This window comes from Caretta caretta, chromosome 1 (assembly GCF_965140235.1).
Source record: "Caretta caretta isolate rCarCar2 chromosome 1, rCarCar1.hap1, whole genome shotgun sequence".
NCBI lineage: Eukaryota > Metazoa > Chordata > Testudines > Cheloniidae > Caretta > Caretta caretta.
The window spans coordinates 24,797,270-24,814,821 of record NC_134206.1 but is presented as its reverse complement, the minus strand read 5'-3'; the positions used below and the strand labels follow the sequence as shown (position 1 = coordinate 24,814,821).

The 17,552-nt window shown below is 41.6% G+C and overlaps 1 protein-coding gene across 5 annotated transcripts in view; it reads left to right on the top strand.

Annotated features, from left to right (window-relative positions):
- Nucleotides 1–17,552, top strand: part of GRM5 (glutamate metabotropic receptor 5) — a 326,806-nt gene that overhangs the window by 46,376 nt on the left and 262,878 nt on the right. The window contains exon 1 of one of the 5 annotated variants that reach the window (XM_048841883.2): nucleotides 1,258–1,280. The exons of the other annotated variants lie outside the window; for them this stretch is intronic. The gene's annotated coding sequence lies outside the window, so the exon portion shown is untranslated. Of the gene's footprint in view, nucleotides 1–1,257; nucleotides 1,281–17,552 lie in introns of those variants that run through there. 5 annotated transcript variants of the gene reach the window in all.

Sequence of the window (17,552 nt, the reverse complement as noted above, 5' to 3'; positions counted from 1 at the left end):
TCTGTCAGAGCAGCTCCGTTGGCATTTGGATACCCCTAGTGTCAACACAAGGTACTGCACCTTGCCCTGCAGAGCATCTGCCACATAACCCAATAGTGACATTACTGGTGAGGCTGAGCTCCATTAGCTGCTAAGGAAAAGCTGCCCCTGCAAAAAGAGACTGGGTTGCTTCCACATTTCTTGGAGGTTTAAGGAATTCAGACAAGGGAAGATGAGAGATCTGGATCTCTTAGAGCTCTCTGTCTGACAAGCCAGCCTTGCTTTGGATTCTTACTCAGATGGCTTTGGTGAGTTTTCCTCACGTTTTGTGGGGGATGCGAGAGTAGAAGAGACTCAACATCAATATGTTTCTTGGCACTTTCCCTAGATTCCCCTCCTGTTTTATTGACCTTTCTGAGTTTTTCTCTTTCTTTTCAAATGTTTGACAGATGTTTAGCATTTCAGGCCCGGTGCTGAGCTGTTTTGAAAGTTGACTTCAAATAAAAGGCTGATACTGATACATGGCTTCTAACTGATACACGTTGAGTTTCCTGTCTAAAGCTGTCACAAGCCGTGCATAGAAAAAAACAAAGAAATACTAGTATGGGCTGATATGCAAAATTATGAGGTTGATTGCAATGCCAATTAAAACAAAAAGTTCTTCTTTTATACACACTAGTCTTACTCAGTTTTGTTAGGTGTTGTTTATATTCCTAATATTCTGTTGCAATTTTTAAAAAATCAGGTCCATTATATTGACAATGGCCCAGATTTTTAAGGGTGTTGAGGTGCCTAACTCCCATTGGCTATAAATCGGTTCCTTTATTGCTACATCCCTATTTTATTTCAGTCAAATACTACTGAATAGTGCATTATTTAGCAGAAATACTAACTGAATATTTGGCACACCAAATAGAGTGGTAAAATATAAAGTCACAAACTGTCATCCCGTGGGTTTGCCAGTTGAGATTTGAACACTGGATCAAGAGCACAGGGAATCCTCTTCTTTTGGTTATGGCACAAATCCTGGGGTCCTTCTTGGTTTTCTTTACTGAGTCTTTACTCAGCAAACTTATATTTAGAGCTGGTCAAAACGCTTAATTTCCATTTCATGGGAACATTCTGAAATTTTGGTTTTTGTTACAAATGTGTCAGATTAATTACAACATAAATAAAAGAGCTTTTGTGTAAGCTCAAAAGCTTGTCTCTTTCACCAACAGATGTAGGTCCAGTAAAGGAAATTACCTCACCCAGCCTGTCTCTCTAACATAAATAAGAAACACTTTGATGAAGAAAAGCAGGTAAGATGTTTCAAAAAAGAGTATTTTAAATATTATTTTATGCCATAGTATGACACATCAGTCGTAAGTATATATTATGCACTGCTGTTAATACTGACAGGTCATGGAATAATGTAAAATATATATTAATAAGTAAAATATAATGTAAATTATATTTTAAAATTTTCCAAAATGAATTGTTTCCTAAATAATTTTTTCATTCAAAATTGTTTTCTGTTATCTTTTATCAAAATGTATATGATTTTCTAAAAATAATCAGCTCAAAATTATTTTTTGTCACAGAAAAGCTGTTTTGAGAAAAAGTTTTTAATGAGCTCTACTCCTACTAACTTTAGTGGGAGTTTGCCTGAGCCAGAACTAAGCAAACAAATCAGTAAGGATCTTATGTTACCATAGAAAACTGGGTTAGCTTCATAATAGAGTGGGACTAATCTGTCTCAATTCACTCTATACATGCTGATGTTTTCATGCTGCCTCTTGTAAGTGCACTCAACACTCTTGACTTTATTTGCACTATAGTTGACAGTGCGATATAGTCTTTGATGTGGGGGAAGAGCCAAATGTGGATCTTCACATGGCAGAATGGAAAAAAAAAACCCCTCACTGTCTAGAAAACTACAATATTGCTGCTAGGTTGTATTGTGTGTGTGTGTGTGTGTGTGTGCGCACACGTATACACATACACACTCGCGATCTTGTATTCTATCAGTTCCACTGGGTAATCAAACCAAGAGCAGCTACATTGCTTTTGATGTAAGTTTTTCTTTAAAGAAAAAAATTATGTTGGAGAGGCTAACATGCATTCCTGGACCAAGATTGTCAGAAGTTACCAGTGATTTAGGGTGCCAATATTGAGATACTTTTTCTTTTGCATCCGATGAAGTGAGCTGTAGCTCACGAAAGCTTATGCTCAAATAAATTGGTTAGTCTCTAAGGTGCCACAAGTACTCCTTTTCTTTTTGCGAATACAGACTAACACAGCTGCTACTCTGAAACCTGTCACTTTTTCTAGAGGCTAATTTTCAGAGGGTGGGTGCTCAGCACTTTCTGAAAATCAGGCCCCTTCAAAGGATCTGCAGTTTGGGCACCTACAAAATCGCTAGTCACTTGTAAAAATCTTGACCCTGATATGAAAGGAAATGTGACATGTGCTTAGCACATTCATACCATCAAACAAATTAAAATCCTTAACCATTGGCTACAATGTGGAAGTGCTTGGATGGCATGATCAAATGCAATTAGCAATGAAAAAATAAGACTAAGGCCCCATCATCTCAATATATTGTTTAGCATTGTTTCTCATCTGTCAGTGAAATGATCTCATCTGTGTAATCTCCAAAGCTTGTCTGTTTTACCAAGAGAAGACGGTCCAATAGACGATATCATGCACCTTATGAATTCAAAATTAGGTCATTATGTTTAAGGACCTTTGAATCCCTATAACCTCAGATTCTATTCAATCTGGTCCTGAGCAGGGGAAGTCTGAACATTAATCTGCAATTTAAATGGTACAAATTCAGCATTTTATTGTCCTGAAAACCTCATGCAGCTTGAAGTAAGCTGAAATATTGTTATTGTTGAGGGCCATGAGAAATAAGGCTTTACATCTAACACAGGAAGCAGAATGAATCTCAAAGACACAGATTATTTAATTTTGATCTCTCGTCTCTTAAACATTAAAAATGCATGCTTGAAAACGATACTGAGATCCATTTGCTTTCTAGCTTTAAGCACCTGGCCACACAACTGGCCCCATTTCAGCTTAGGCAATTACATTCTCACTACACTAATGTTCTCTGCAGTTTCAAGTGGTTAAATCATCCTTATCATCCTGTCCTAAACCTTGCCTTACTATTTGATAGTTGCCATAGTTTACTCTAGACATGGCTTCTGTGAAACAGCGATGGCATACAAAACACAGCAGTAGCCCTTCCATAGAAACACTTTACTGTGTGATTACTTCATTCCTCCTAATTCTCCTCAGTTCAGAGTGGCCTTCTTTTAGAAACTTTATTCCCAGCATGCCTTCTGTGGGCTGGCCATTTAAATTTGGCAGAGCCAAACTGCTGCCCGAAAAAGGCCATTTTGCAACTGGTGGCTTCTTTTTACTATATTTCCCTCTTTTCCTGATGGTAAGTCTATTTAATTCTTGTCACTTGTTCATGAGGAGTAGGCTGCATTTCTGTGGTGGATGAAGTTGGTCTTATATATTCTTTGTGCTGCAGTTTAGAATTGTGATTTGGGATCCTTTAGAATTAAACAGAACTCAGATGCCCAATGGACAAGCCTCTGGGTGCTTGGGAGAACTAAGTTGTCAGGTTTTGGGAAAGTTAAAGCACCAGATGTTTTGTAGTAAAAAAAAAAAAAAAATTTCTCTGAGGAGTTGAATCAAATTGGTCTTGTCAGCATTAATCATTACTGCCGTAGCACAAAATGCTTCTTTAACACATAATAACACCTTTTCTTTATTTCTAATATATCACTTTTCAAACCCACTAACCAGCTGTCATGTGGCATTTTATACTGTGGTTGGATTTTGAAAACGTAGACTTAAAAATGGCACTGAGACCATGCCAAAATCTGACATCTTTACCCACGATCTCAATTGTAAATCCAAATCTAAAATGTTTGCTTTGGCCCATGATAAAGATAAATTATTTTAAGAAATGTGAAATAGAGATGTGTCTGAAACAAAACTCCAGATCCAACCACAGCTCTGCATCCAAACCCCTTGTGAGTCTGATTCTCCTCTTTTGTTCATTTTACTCCACTATAATTCCAGTTATTTCAATGATGTGTGCCAGTGTAACTGAGAGAATTTGTCACTATATTTCTGTGACACACAAAAAGCTACATTTAAAAACATGAAGGTTGCAAAGTCAATACATCCAAAATTAGGAAATGCCAAAATTAAGCTTCACTGCCCCAGCTCTAGTCTTCCCCACAGGCTCCTGGTCTGAGTCCCAGTATCTCTCCCCCACCCTCCCATTTCCAGGATCCTGGCCCAGCAAATCTCAGTTCCCACTCCTGACTCCATCTCTGATCTGTCTCTCTCCTCCCCCTTGGCCTCCACCCCTGTTTTTCTCCCCACCCACACACTGGCTCCCAATTCCAGGCTTCCCACCTGTACTACTTATCCAGTATCAGTCTCTGTCCCTCCACTCCCCGACCTCCTCCTCCTCCTCTGTCCCTCCACTCCCTGACCTCCAATAATAGACTTAGAAGATTCAGGATCTGAGCGTGACCTTTCCCAAATCTGGGCATTATTCAGTGTTCAGATTCAGTATCTTCTAGATCTGTGAACCTAAGATCTGGGGGGTTGTCTGGCCCTATTGCTAATGTAAAATAGCACCTAGACGCTTTAGAAATTTTTTAAAAAATAGATTAAATGACAAATGCATTTTACATTTGGACAGAAATATATTATTTTGGTTGGGATTTTCAAGGGAACCTAAGGCAGTTAGATGCCCAGCTCCCACTGAATTCCAAAGAGATTTTGGAACCTAATTCCCCATTGCTCCTTTAAATAACCTAACTTCTGTCTTTATGTTATACACATTATGTCTTCAAAAGCTGTTATTCCATTGTGCTGTTGCTCTTGGATCATTTAGAGCAAGAAAAGGATAAGACCCAACTTCCATTCCCTTTAGTGCCAGCAGGACTTACCATTACTTTCTCATTCAATGTATATTTTTTTAACTGGTGGATACTGTTTCAGCTGGACTAATTCAAGTTGAATGTGCCACAGAGTTTGGGAACAGGTTATGGCTGGACTTGTGCTAATCATTTATAATGAAAATCAAAGAATCCTAAAAGCCAATGGAATTTACTTAATTTTGGGTCTAACAGCAAAACTAGCCAAGGTTCACTTGTATCTTTCGCTGAATCTTTTTGCTCTTTTTGAATTCCAGAAGAAGCAAAAAAGGGAATTGGGTAAAAATGTTTCTTTGAGAAATAATTGAAACACTTGTTCTATGTGAGTTTTGCAGTTTCTGAGCTTGTATGAACCTCAAACCTCATGAAATTGTGCAGAAAGAGTAGTCAAATGTTTTAACTGAAATAGGATTTCATTAAGCCCCAGCTATGGTTCCTATCCATTACATTGCCCATTTACCCACCAATTTGCCGTTAACTTGGGCAATTGCTTTCTCCTTATTCACATAATCTGGCCCCAAAGAGGTATTACATTCTCTGGGTAGCAGCGGTTTGGCTCATGCTTGTTTGTAGCACATGGAATTACTGGGAATCCAGATTTATCTCTTCAGGGTTGCTGTTGTGAGGTGTTTTGTGGGTATTTTCTTCCATTCTCTTAAATAACGGAAAGCTTGCAAGGAATGAGCAGTGAGCATTGTCCTTTTGTCAACCTTGCTCCCAGCCCCGGCTCCAAGCTTAATGCATCAACTTGGCACTCTCCCACAGCAAAAAGCTATGTAACAATGCTAATTCCTCCAATCAGCCGTGGACATGTATCTTTGTGAGGAGGCCATGCCAGTATGTTCCTTTTTATTACCACGTTGAATGTCTGCTACAAATGGGATTCCTTCAGTGCTTCCAAGACCTAACAGTAGATTAATTACCTTGATGAAATTATTTATTTTGCTCAAGTCCACCGTGCTGGCTAAATGGAGAGCTTTATTGAGCATTCCTACTACTTACTCACTGGTCCTCTTCAGTGTATCACAGCAGGAAATAACATCATTTCTACTATTAAATTGTTAGAAAACTGCTTCTTTCACACCCACTTGCTTCCTGGCAGGGTTCTAATGCCTAGCATTCCTTCATCCCCAGATTTCAAAGTGCTTTACCAAGGCAACGAATTATTATCGCTATTTTATAGGTGGGGTAACGGCGTTACTAAAGTGATGAGTCAATGGCACAATTTAGCAGAGAACTAAGGTCTCCTGTCACCTGGACAATGGTGGTCTCCCAGATTGGAAACTAGTGATACGTAATCTGAAAGAAAATTGAAAGGTAGTATGCTTTGGAAAACAACTTTTGGACCAAGACAATGGGAAGCCAGACCCTGGTATAGGCGTATTTCTGAATTAAATTGGTTTTAGTAAAGAAGAGAAACTTCTGTAGCAATATTCTGGAATATGATGTGAGACTACAAGGCCATATTTAGGAACATGTAAACATCTTACTTGAAAACCAGTCCCCAGTTTCTTGAATCAGATTGTGAGCTCTCTGCAGCAGGGACTGTTTGTCTGTCTGTATTCACATACTACAATATAAGTGGCACAATAGGGCCCGATCCTGCTTGAAATGTCTAGGTGCTATTGTAAATAAATGTATAATCATTATTTGTTTGCATGAAGAGTACATAATGAACATTCTAACAATTACATTTAAACTGTAAACATCTAAATATTCACTGTAGGCGGAAAATGTTATCAGCACATGTTGTTGTGGTTGGGGAGAGGAAGGGCTAGTCTAGGACTTGGGAGACCTGGGTTCAATTTCCTGCTCAGCTACAGGCTTCCTGTGTGATCCTGAGCAAGTCATTTGTCCCTCTCTGTGCCTCACTTCCCTATCTATAAAATGGGGACAATAGCACTGCCCTACTTCACTGAGGTGTTGAGGGTAAATATACTAAAGTTTGTGAAAAGCTCAGGTATTATGGTAACAAGGGCCATATAAATACCACAGATAGAACAGCTCGACAATAATTATTCACAACAATGCTTTGGCTTTAATGGTTGTCAGATTTACATTAGAAAATTGTTATAGCATTTGTTTCCTTGCTTAGCTGAGAAATAATATAAATGAACTTAAATGTCTAGCAATTAGGGCTGTGTTATTATGGATGTGTTGTTGTCAAGAAGGCAATATATCCAAATCTATCAAATAAACACATAACTTTATGCTGGGAACAGTGGCAACAAAGATAGTAATTAGCATTTGCAGCCTTTCATTTATATGTATATTTAGGGCATAAAAATTCTAAAATAAGCTCTGACAACGCCTGTTACCTAATATTCTTCAATCGTAAGAGATATGTACTTCCACTGAACTCAATATAAACACTAGTTATCACCAGAATGCAAACAAATTGCACATCATTAACACCATTTAATCTTTTCCTTTGTAGCTTTGTACAGAATGCAATCAATTTTGGTCCATAATTTTCTCTTTGTCTTTATTTTCATGGCAATACTTAATCATAGCTAAAGGACCAGAAAAAAGGATAACTAGGTAAAATGCTAATGTTGAGCTAAATGGAAGCAAGTAAGGAGAGACTGCTTATTTTCCTTCAGCTACAAAACACTTTGGTGTTAAAACCTCTTGAAGCTGTGTTGTGAAATATAGGCAATCTATTTTGGGGCAGGTTTCAGAGTAACAGCCGTGTTAGTCTGTATTCGCAAAAAGAAAAGGAGTACTTGTGGCACCTAAGGTGCCACAAGTACTCCTTTTCTATTTTGGGGCAGATCCTTAGTTGATGTAAAGGGACATAGCTCCAGTGAAATCAATGCATCTATCTGCTAAATGGAATTGGCCTCTAACATCAGATATCTTCTCCCTGTGTATGTATTTATATTGTGATCAAATCTCCTCTTCCTGACAGCTTTTGTGTCATAGAATCATAGAATATCAGGGTGGGAAGGGACCTCAGGAGGTCATCTAGTCCAACCCCCTGCTCAAAGCAGGACCGATCCCCAACTAAATCATCCCAGCCAGGGCTTTGTCAAGTCTGACCTTAAAAACCTTAAAAATCCATGCTTAAAGTTTGCCCCAGTGTAACCAACATAAACCCGTAGATGTGTTACTTAGCATTCTGATAAGTGCCTACTTCTTCAAAATCTCTTAGGCTTTCTGGGCCTTTTCAGTTTCATCTTTGAGTGTAATCAAACCAGGGATCATTTTTAAATGCAAGAAAATTGAACAGCTAAGGGAATAAAGATGGTGTTAATTGGTTGCATAATATAAAAATATTGGAATGTGCCTGGGGGCTTGGGGTGCTAATTAAGAAAAGTTGCGAAAATAGCTAAAAGAGAATATAGTTTTTATAGCTAGCGTACAGTACACTAGTTCAAAAGCAAGACAAGTATGTTGAAGGCAAAATAAATTCAACCAGAAATCAGATTATGCTCCGGTTCCTTTAAAGTTGGATGTTAGCATTATGCACTTTTTATACATAAAATATAGTGCATTTGCCTAATTCAAAATGAAATACAGAAACTTATGTGAATACACATGTCCAAATCCTCCTTAGTCATGCATTCTTTCCATTGAGAGAATGGGATGCAGCATAAAAACAGAGTGATCAGACTCATGGTTGGTCCTTTAGTATACACCAGTGCCATACGATGGAAAATGAATCACAAAATAGGATCAGAAAAATCTACTTTGTGGGTTCAATTTAAGCCCCTATATTTTTCATGCCTGCACATTATTGCTTTCTCACTCACATTTGGTCTAACCTGACCTTCAATATTTATAGAAACAGTTTTTTCATGATCTCCCTCGGCAATCTGTTCCACTATCAAGTTGTTATTACTATGAAACTTTTGTATGTTTCCCAAACACCAAACCTTTTCGAGACTCATCTGTCACCAGTATGTTGTAATGATTGCTGTGAAGACTTAGGAGTACAGACACAGCTGGGACTTGAGAGATACAGCACTAGCTAGTTGCAGGTTAAGAAATAATTGCAAGCATTTAGCTCAGAATTTTAATACATTAACTACTTTTAAATGTGCTTTAGAAATTCCCATGGCTTGCACTCTATGTATGCACATTCCACCAACTGTTAATACCAGTGGTGCAAGTAAGCAGGTACAGTCAGGTATGCTGCACCATTAAGATATTTATTGCCGGTACACTGCACCGGAAAGACACATTTTCAGAACTGCCCAGCGGCCTCAAGTTCTGCTCCTTTCATCACTGCAGTTCCCGGGAGCGCCCTGAGGTTCAGTTCAGCAGATGCCGATTTCTAGCAGTTCAGTTCAGCGGTGGATACCGATTTCTAGTTGCTGAACTGAACCTCAGGGCTCTCGTGGGAACTGCAGTGATGAAAGGAGCAGAATGTGGGCCCCACGCCAGCAGCTCCTCCAGCGCATCAATACCATCCTCAGCCCTGCCCCCAGCCCTGTCCTCCAGCAGACCCCAGACAGGAGATGCAGCTGCGGTTCCTGGGAGAGGCTTGCGGTTCAGAAAACCGTATCTGGCGCAGTGGGAGGACAGAACCACCCCCCGCAGGTAACGTGGGATGGGGAGGGGGCTGGGAGAGCACAGGGGCCCTGGGCTGGGGGCAGGGAAGGAAGGAGTCACGTGCCAATTTTTAGATGGTGCCCCTCTTTGAGTCCCATGAGTCACCTATGCATACTGGTAGGAACTAAAATCTACTTGCATCACTGGTTAATCCTATGCACTTGAATAATTGCTTCTATCTAAGGATCTCAAAGTGGTTTAGAAACATTCATGAAATTAAGCCTTACAGCATGCCTGTGAGATATGCTATTATCCCCATTTTACAGAGGGGAAGCAGAGCCATAAAGAGGTTACATGATTTACTGATGATCATACAATAAATGGATCTCCCGAGTTGCAGTCCATGGCAGTGGGTAAACTGAGGGTTGTACATTAGGGGAATGATTTCCCAAGGCACAATGAGCAAGTATGTGCCCAACTCCCTTTGAAAGTCTTTGGGAGAGGGCCGCCTAACTCCCATTAATTCAATATGTCCCTTAGATCTGTCAGTGAAATGGTCACTGTTCACCCACGTGGATAAAGAATAAAATGAATTGAGAAGCTGAATATTAATAAAGCAGAAAAAAGTACTTTATGAATTAGACTTCTCTGCACTGATTGCATTAACTACTTGGCTAATAATGAATTGAATTTAGATTAAGTGTTTTGGGGTCCTTTAATTCAGAGGCTAAGCAGAGAACTTGTCTAGATTGAAAGTGTTTTGTGTGGCAGACAGTGGATGGTCCACTGATTAATCTTATGCAGAAAATTTGATATGGAACAGTGGGAAGAAATCATTAATGTCATCTTCAGTGGAAAATCAGGATAACATTAGAAGAAAGAGAGCTTTCAGTAACCAAATCCTGTAGCCTTTTCTCAGGCCAAATGCCCATTGAAGTGGGTGGAAATTTTAACTGACTGAAAACTGAGGTGTGCCAGGCTGCCCTCCCAGCACAAACAATTGAATAAAGAAGTCCGATTCTGTGACATCTTTCTCCTTTTCCCCTCATTCCCAAGAGGGTTCTTCAGGGTTACAGCTGCTTCACGTCACAGATGAAAATACCATAAACAGGTGTTCCTTGTGATATTTGTGCAATTCTAGTTTGCCCATCCCTGATCAGATGAGAAAGACAATGGAGTGCTTGATCATAATGTTATGTGTACTGGTGACAGGATATCACAAAGGACTATTTACTGTCCATAAGGCTTGTGACATGCTTTTGAGCAAACGAGTAGCTTTTATTTATAGATTTCTGTGAATGCTTGAGCCTGCTCCAGCTGAAAGTCAATGGCCAAACTCTCATTAACGTCAGCGACATAGGATTGAGCCTTCTGCATACATAGCAAAGTGGAAATGGGTGATCTGTGTCACATTGTTACCTCAGAGAATCAATAGAGTACAAAGAAAGAGTGGTGCATTGACATTAGAGGCCAAATCCTGGTCTCTTTTGAAAAGCCTAAGTAACCGGCCTTTGCATGGGGGATTATCACGGGGCCAAGGGAACATTGTTTGTCCTGATCCCAGACCATGAAATCACCAGCACTTCCACTCTGAAGCTGTTACTGAGCAACCCTTACTCTGTATTGGTTTCTGCTCAGGAACTCCACCTACACTTGACGTTTTTGCCTAGTAGATCCATGGACCTAGCTGTGGACCAGTTGGCTGTGCCCTCAAGTTCCCCCTGCCCCACTCGTTGGTGACCCTCCCCTTGGCCGACCCCACAGCTCCACTGCAGCGGAGTGGAATACTGTGGCCCACAGTTAGGCAGAAGATGCAGAATCTCTCTGACTGGGCTCACCATCCCCTGCTCCTTGCACAGGAGAATGGCAGCAAGTTCTGTTGCTTTTCAAGCCTTGCATAGCTTCACAAGGGGCTGTCATGATGAGTTACTAGTAGGGCTGGATAGGCTGTCTGAGGGAGAAGAGAAAGGAAACTTGATGGACATTAACTGGGAAATTAGCCAAGTGTATGGAGATGAAAAAGACATGCCAGCAAACAGGGGACTGCCAACAGGAGAGCTTGAGAGGGGTAGAAGGAGACCCCCCTGCTGAACAAACAAGGTGCGAGTACTAACCTTGGGATGAGTGAGTTTGTTTGGCTATTTGTGTGTTTCTTTCTCTTTCCATTATTTCAGTTACTGGGTCAGTTGGGATTGTGTGTCTGGGGTCCGTTTGAGTCTTTGTTCCCTCGATCATCCTTGAACATCTTTGATCAGCGTCAATCAGCCTTCTGATTACCCTCCCCGGTGTGATTAAGGAGGGGGTAGGGCTGAACTAGGAGAGAAGGCCTTAAAGGCAGAAGCTAAGCGACCAAGGGGAGCTAGCAAACAGGGGACCGCAAACAGGGTAGTTTGTAGGAGAGAGTTGTAATATAATCGCTATGGTTAGGAAGGGCCGCATCGCCAGTGCCAACGCTCCTCCACCTGCGCCTGTATCAGGACACATAGCCTAACCACGGATGCCTCTACCCAGATCCTGGTGTGGATTCGCAGAGACTGTGGCCTGCATTTCCTCTCTCAGAAAGCTAGGCTGGGAGGACCATCCAGTGTGAGAGGTGCCTGCTGGTGGAATCTCTCAGGAAGCAGGTGGGAGAGCTGCAGGAGGAGGTTGCCAGGCTGAGGAGCATCCATGCCCCAAAGGAATGCCTTGAGAGTATTCACATAGAGACATCAAAGGCTGAGGAAGCTATCTAGATACAGAGGACTGCTGATATGGCTCTGTCGCAGGGAGGACACTGGCAGCTGGTTACTTCAGGCAGCAGGCAGTGCTCCACGCCTGCTCCCAACCCACCCACCACGGTGATGGAAAACTGTTAGGTTGCCCTGGCAATGAGTGATGAGGAACCACCGCCAAAGGTGGAGGAGGAGAAGCCATGTACCCCCAAGGCTGGGAGGGTCATAGCCACCACTCCCAGGAGGAAACATAGGGTAATGACAGTTGGTGACTCTTTTCTGAGGGGGACTGAGGCACTCATCTGTTGCCCTGACATGGCATCCCGGGAGGTATGCTGCCTGCCAGGGACCCATATCTGAGACCTTATGGAGAGATTGTCGAGGATCATCTGGTCCTCTGACTACTACCCCATGCTACTCATCCATGTGGGCACTAACGATACTGCAAGGTATGACCCTCAGCAGATCAGAAGTGACTACAGGGCTCTGGGAGTACGGGTGAAGGACTTAGGAGTGCAGGTGGTATTCTCTTCGATCCTTCTGGTCAAGGGTGGGGGCCCAGGCAGAGACAGATGCATCCTGGAGGTGAATGCCTGACTGCGAAGATGGTGTTGCCAGGAGGGCCTCAGGTTCCTTGACCACAGGATGCTGTTCCAGGAAGAAGGACTGCTAAGCAAAGATGAGGTCTGCCTAGCGAGGAAGGGAAAGAGCATATTTGGATACAGACTGGCTAAACTAGTGAGGAGAGCTTTAAACTAGATTCAAAGGGGGAAGATGACCAAAGCCTGCAGGTAAGTCAAGAACATGGAGACTTGGGAGAAGGTTTGAAATTTGGGGGGAGCATGCGCTGTTATAGCAGGGATAAAGGAGAGACAAGACAGAACTGGGAGTGTGGGGTGGGAGGAATCAAATCAATATCTTAGATGTCTGTATACTAATGCAAGAAGTATGGGGAATAAGCAGGAAGAACTCAAAATGCTATTAAATAAATACGATTATGACATAGTTGCCATCACAGGGACCTGGTGGGATAAATACACATGACTGGAATATTGGTATAGCTAGTTCAGGAAGGACAGGCAGGGGAAAAAGGGAGGAGGTGTTGCCTTATATATTAAAAATGTATCCACTTGGACTGTGGTTGAGATGGAAGTAGTATGGTTGAGATTATTGATAGTGTCAGTCTATAAAAAGGGAAATAACGACAACCCATGGAATTACAGACCAGTCAGCTTAAGTTCTGTACCTGGAAAGGTAATGGAGCAAATAATTAAACAATTAATTTGCAAACATCTAGAAGATAATACGGTGATAAGTAACAGTCAGCATGGATTTGTCAAAAACCCCCCTTGCTCTGTGTGTGTGTCTGTGTGTGTGTGTATATATATATACTAACAAGCTTATTAGAGACCACCCCACCTCCAAGGTGAGCTCTGGCAGGTGATTAGTCTTTCAAACCCCACAAAGGGGTCTCTTCAGTGGTCACAAGTTATGGCCTCAGCTCAGAAGTAGCACACGCATGAAAACTTTAGCTGATCCTTTATACAGTTTGAGAGGTCTTTGACCTAGAGTTTCCAGGAGCAGGTAATCAGCAGACAATGGATTTTTCTCCCCAGGGCATAGCTTCAAAAGGCCTCCCAAGTACTGCCTAGGAAACCCACTTCATATCTATTGTCCCTAACAATTCTTTGATGCTCCTAACATTTCCTTAAGGTTTACAGTAGTCACATCGCCTAGAAAAGTTACATAAACAATTGCATTATTAATACAATAGATCCCAAAGGTATTAAACTTACTGAATTAAGTTAAACCTTACTGAATTATGGTTTATCCAGGATATTGCAGGAAAATGCCCTCTGTCACAATGTGTACTGGAGTAATGCCTAGAATGTCCAGCTAGGTCAAAGCTCCATCACAGGAGACTTAGCATGCCTGCTCCAAAGAGCTTATCATATTTGTTTAAGACCAGATGGGTTAAACGAACAATCTTGGGAAGGGAGAAGGACAAGGACAGTACTACTAGCACATTCTTTTAGTGGAACAAGTTTAGATGCACAATTTGAAGTCATCGCATATTGGGTGGGGGAGTGTTAATGGAGATAAATAAGCACATTAGAAGCAGTAGTTTCAATTCATCAACAGCCTAGCAGTTAGCAGCCAGTAAGCATCATAGTAGAAGAGAGCCTTAAGGAAGGATTTGAATGAGGATAAGGCAGATTTTGGGAGAAGGGATTTCCACACATGAAAGCTGTCATGGAGAAATCAAGAAGGTACTTGTTAGGGAAGCCAACAAACGGCAGATCGGGGTTGGCATCACTGGACTGGAGCAAAGTGGTGGCACCCACAGTAACTCTTCCAGCTGGCACAGACAGGCCCAAATTTTCAAAGAGACATGCTTAAATGCTCTCACATTTTTATACGCACCTGATTTTCACACCCAGCTGCCCTCCCCATAATGCACAGGTTTGTGCATGCAGACATAGACATGGCCTACATCTCACCACCCATACACCAGAACAGTTTGTACACTGGGAACGTGTGCATCAGTGGTAACTAACTGTGTACAAAAATGCACATGCACACACAGAAGAACACGCCTGCCTGAAAGCTTGGACCACTCTGTGTAGACGTTCTTCATGACTGTGTATGATGTCAATTTCTCTGCCTTGATCAAGGCCCCATGTATTCTGCATCACACTGACCTTTTGCTCCTGTGATCTGCCCTCCACTGCATTTCCCCTTTGTTATACTTATGTGGTACAAATCCTACAATGCCATTTCCTTCATGGAATTAATGGTAGTGAAGGTCAGAGTGGGGTGTGTATAAAGATGTTTATGGAATAATGTGTGTGTTACATACAATGCATTGGTTCTTCTCATCTGATATGTTAATTTCAGAATCCTACAACTCTTTAATTAAAATAATTTGACTTGATAATCATAGATCACAAACCACAAAAAGGAAAGTGCACAAATTTTATTTATATTGATATACACTAAAGCCAACTGTCATAGGTGCTGGAAGGAGTGCGGGGGATGCTGCAGCACCCCCTGACTTGAAGTGGTTTCCATCATACACAGGGTTTACAGTTTGATTCAATGTCTCTCAGCACCCTCACTGAAAAATTGTTCCAGCACCGCTGCTAACTGTGCTGTGGCTAATTTAAAGATAAGGAATATGAAACCCCCCTGTTATATAACATAACACCATTCTTGTGCTCAGTCTGTTTTGGGAACTTAAAGAGACTTCCAGGCTACACCATTCTTTTGGAGCTACTTGGACCCAGCATAACCGAGAGCGGAATCTGGTCCATGTTGTTTACTGTGAGCAGTTAAGTACATTGTTGTAATGTCAGTGTCCAGCTAAGTTTAACATTCCTTGCCATGGACTCCACACAGGAAAGCATCATTATTCAGGACTGAATGTGTCTAAGGTACACTGAAGTCATTGGGACTTCACCATGGGATTAAGTGCTTTGCTAAACCAAAACTTAAATGCTCTAAGACATAAGTGCTTGGATTCAGCAAAGCACATAAATTAGTACGTGCTTAAATATGCAGCAAAGCACATGCTTAAATCCCACAAAAAAGTAAGCACGTGCTTAAGCACTTCACTGAATTGGGGCCATATATCGTAGCCTTCATGATAAACGCCAAAAGAATAATGGGATAAAGCATTAAAAAAAAAAATCAAGTTAGCTCATTCGTTTTGTACCATGCTCTTGATCATGGAAAAAAGAGACAAAAAATGTTGTCAGAAAATATTGTCCCAGCTAGAAAATGTCTTTCTTCAGGAGAAGCCTCAACAGAGCATGTACAGATCTGAGACCCTGATAAATGTCTTAAGATTAAAAGGATATTTATCATGCAGACTGGCATTTGTATTGTTGGCATTTGCCTGTATGACCTAACCTGAGAGGTGAGAAGAATATTGATTGCCAGCAGAGCTGGAAACCTCCTGGTTGAAATGTAGCATGTGATGGCCACTGTATACCTGCGTGCAACGCTGTAATTTAAGTGGACAGCTCAGACATGTAAAACTCTACTTGGTTGAACAGTTATTGTGAATTTCAGAGTCAAAAGCAAGTGCTGTTAGGTCTGGGTATTGCTTACTTGTCTTTTAGACACTACTATTGTCCCTTTAATGCCTTATAATGTTCCTTGTGATATTAAAGAGTCAGGATTTTATTGCAATCAGTATAAAGTGGATTCTTTATTGAAACCACTGGTGACAGATAGACCCGGATTGTCTAGCTCACAGGCTAAAAACATACAGCCTGTGATTACTAATGTCACCCTAAGGCTTTGCTTGGGCTAAGTAAACATAAAAGGGATTGATGTTTACCTTATACTGTACCATGAATGGCATTACAGGATCAAGCTAAGTATGGTGTAGGGAAAATATACATGGTTTGTTTAAAGTGTGGTAGTCTGGTTGAAATGTGTCCATTCAGTGAACTAGGGAGGAATGGCTGGTAAGCTAACCTCGTATTTTTTTGTTACCGTGTAGTGGTCGGTGTTCAGCAGCAGTCTCAGATTCAGAGAATCTGAGAGGGCTTCAACATGAGTGACTCTGGTATGGCCCCCCAACAAGACTACAGAGTGGGCTCTATCGTGTGCCTAACCCTGGAAAAACCTATGATTGTGGTGGAAGGACATGAGAAGAAGAAGCTAAACTCTGAATTGCATTACCTGCTATCAGAAAATAATTGACAGCATCTTGGACACCACACAGTAACATGCTGATGTCACATTTATATGAGGACATCCTCATGAAAGAAGCAGAGCCTTTGATCACAGCTGAGCCTTGTTTTGGGGATAGGGCTTCCCAATTAAGCAGGTCTATAAAAGCAGCCAACTGTCCAGCCAGTGGCACAGAGCCAGCAAACAGAGGTGGAAACAGGAAGGTTTGAGTGGGATTTGGAGAGGATGTGTGTGGTGTTTTTCTGGGTTTTTTTCTTCTTTCTTGAGGGGAGCTTAGGCAGGAAGGCTCTGACAGCTGCAAAGGCAGCAGTGATAGTGAGCCAAAGAATGGAAGAGACGAGGAAGATCACTGGCTGTGGAAGCTGTGGGATGTACATTATTCTGGAGGGCACCTGAAGGGTGCTTCGTTTGTATGAAGCGTCACCTGATAGATCTGATGGAAGAGAAGATCTGAGGTTTGGAGATGCAGCTAGAAACTATGGTTGAGTTTTGAAGTGGATTTGAGTGGATGATGGAGGGAAGGAGAGAGGAGGCTGAAGGGAAACCTCAAGACTTGCAGATCCATGCTGGACAAGAGAACTAGGAGGGTAGACTGGATGAAGAAAGTGGCCAGTGAAAGCATGTGACTACAAGAAAAAGGCAGAGGAAGGAGGAATAGAGCTGAAGAACAGATTTTCTGAGTTGGAAAATGAAGGGGACAGGCAGT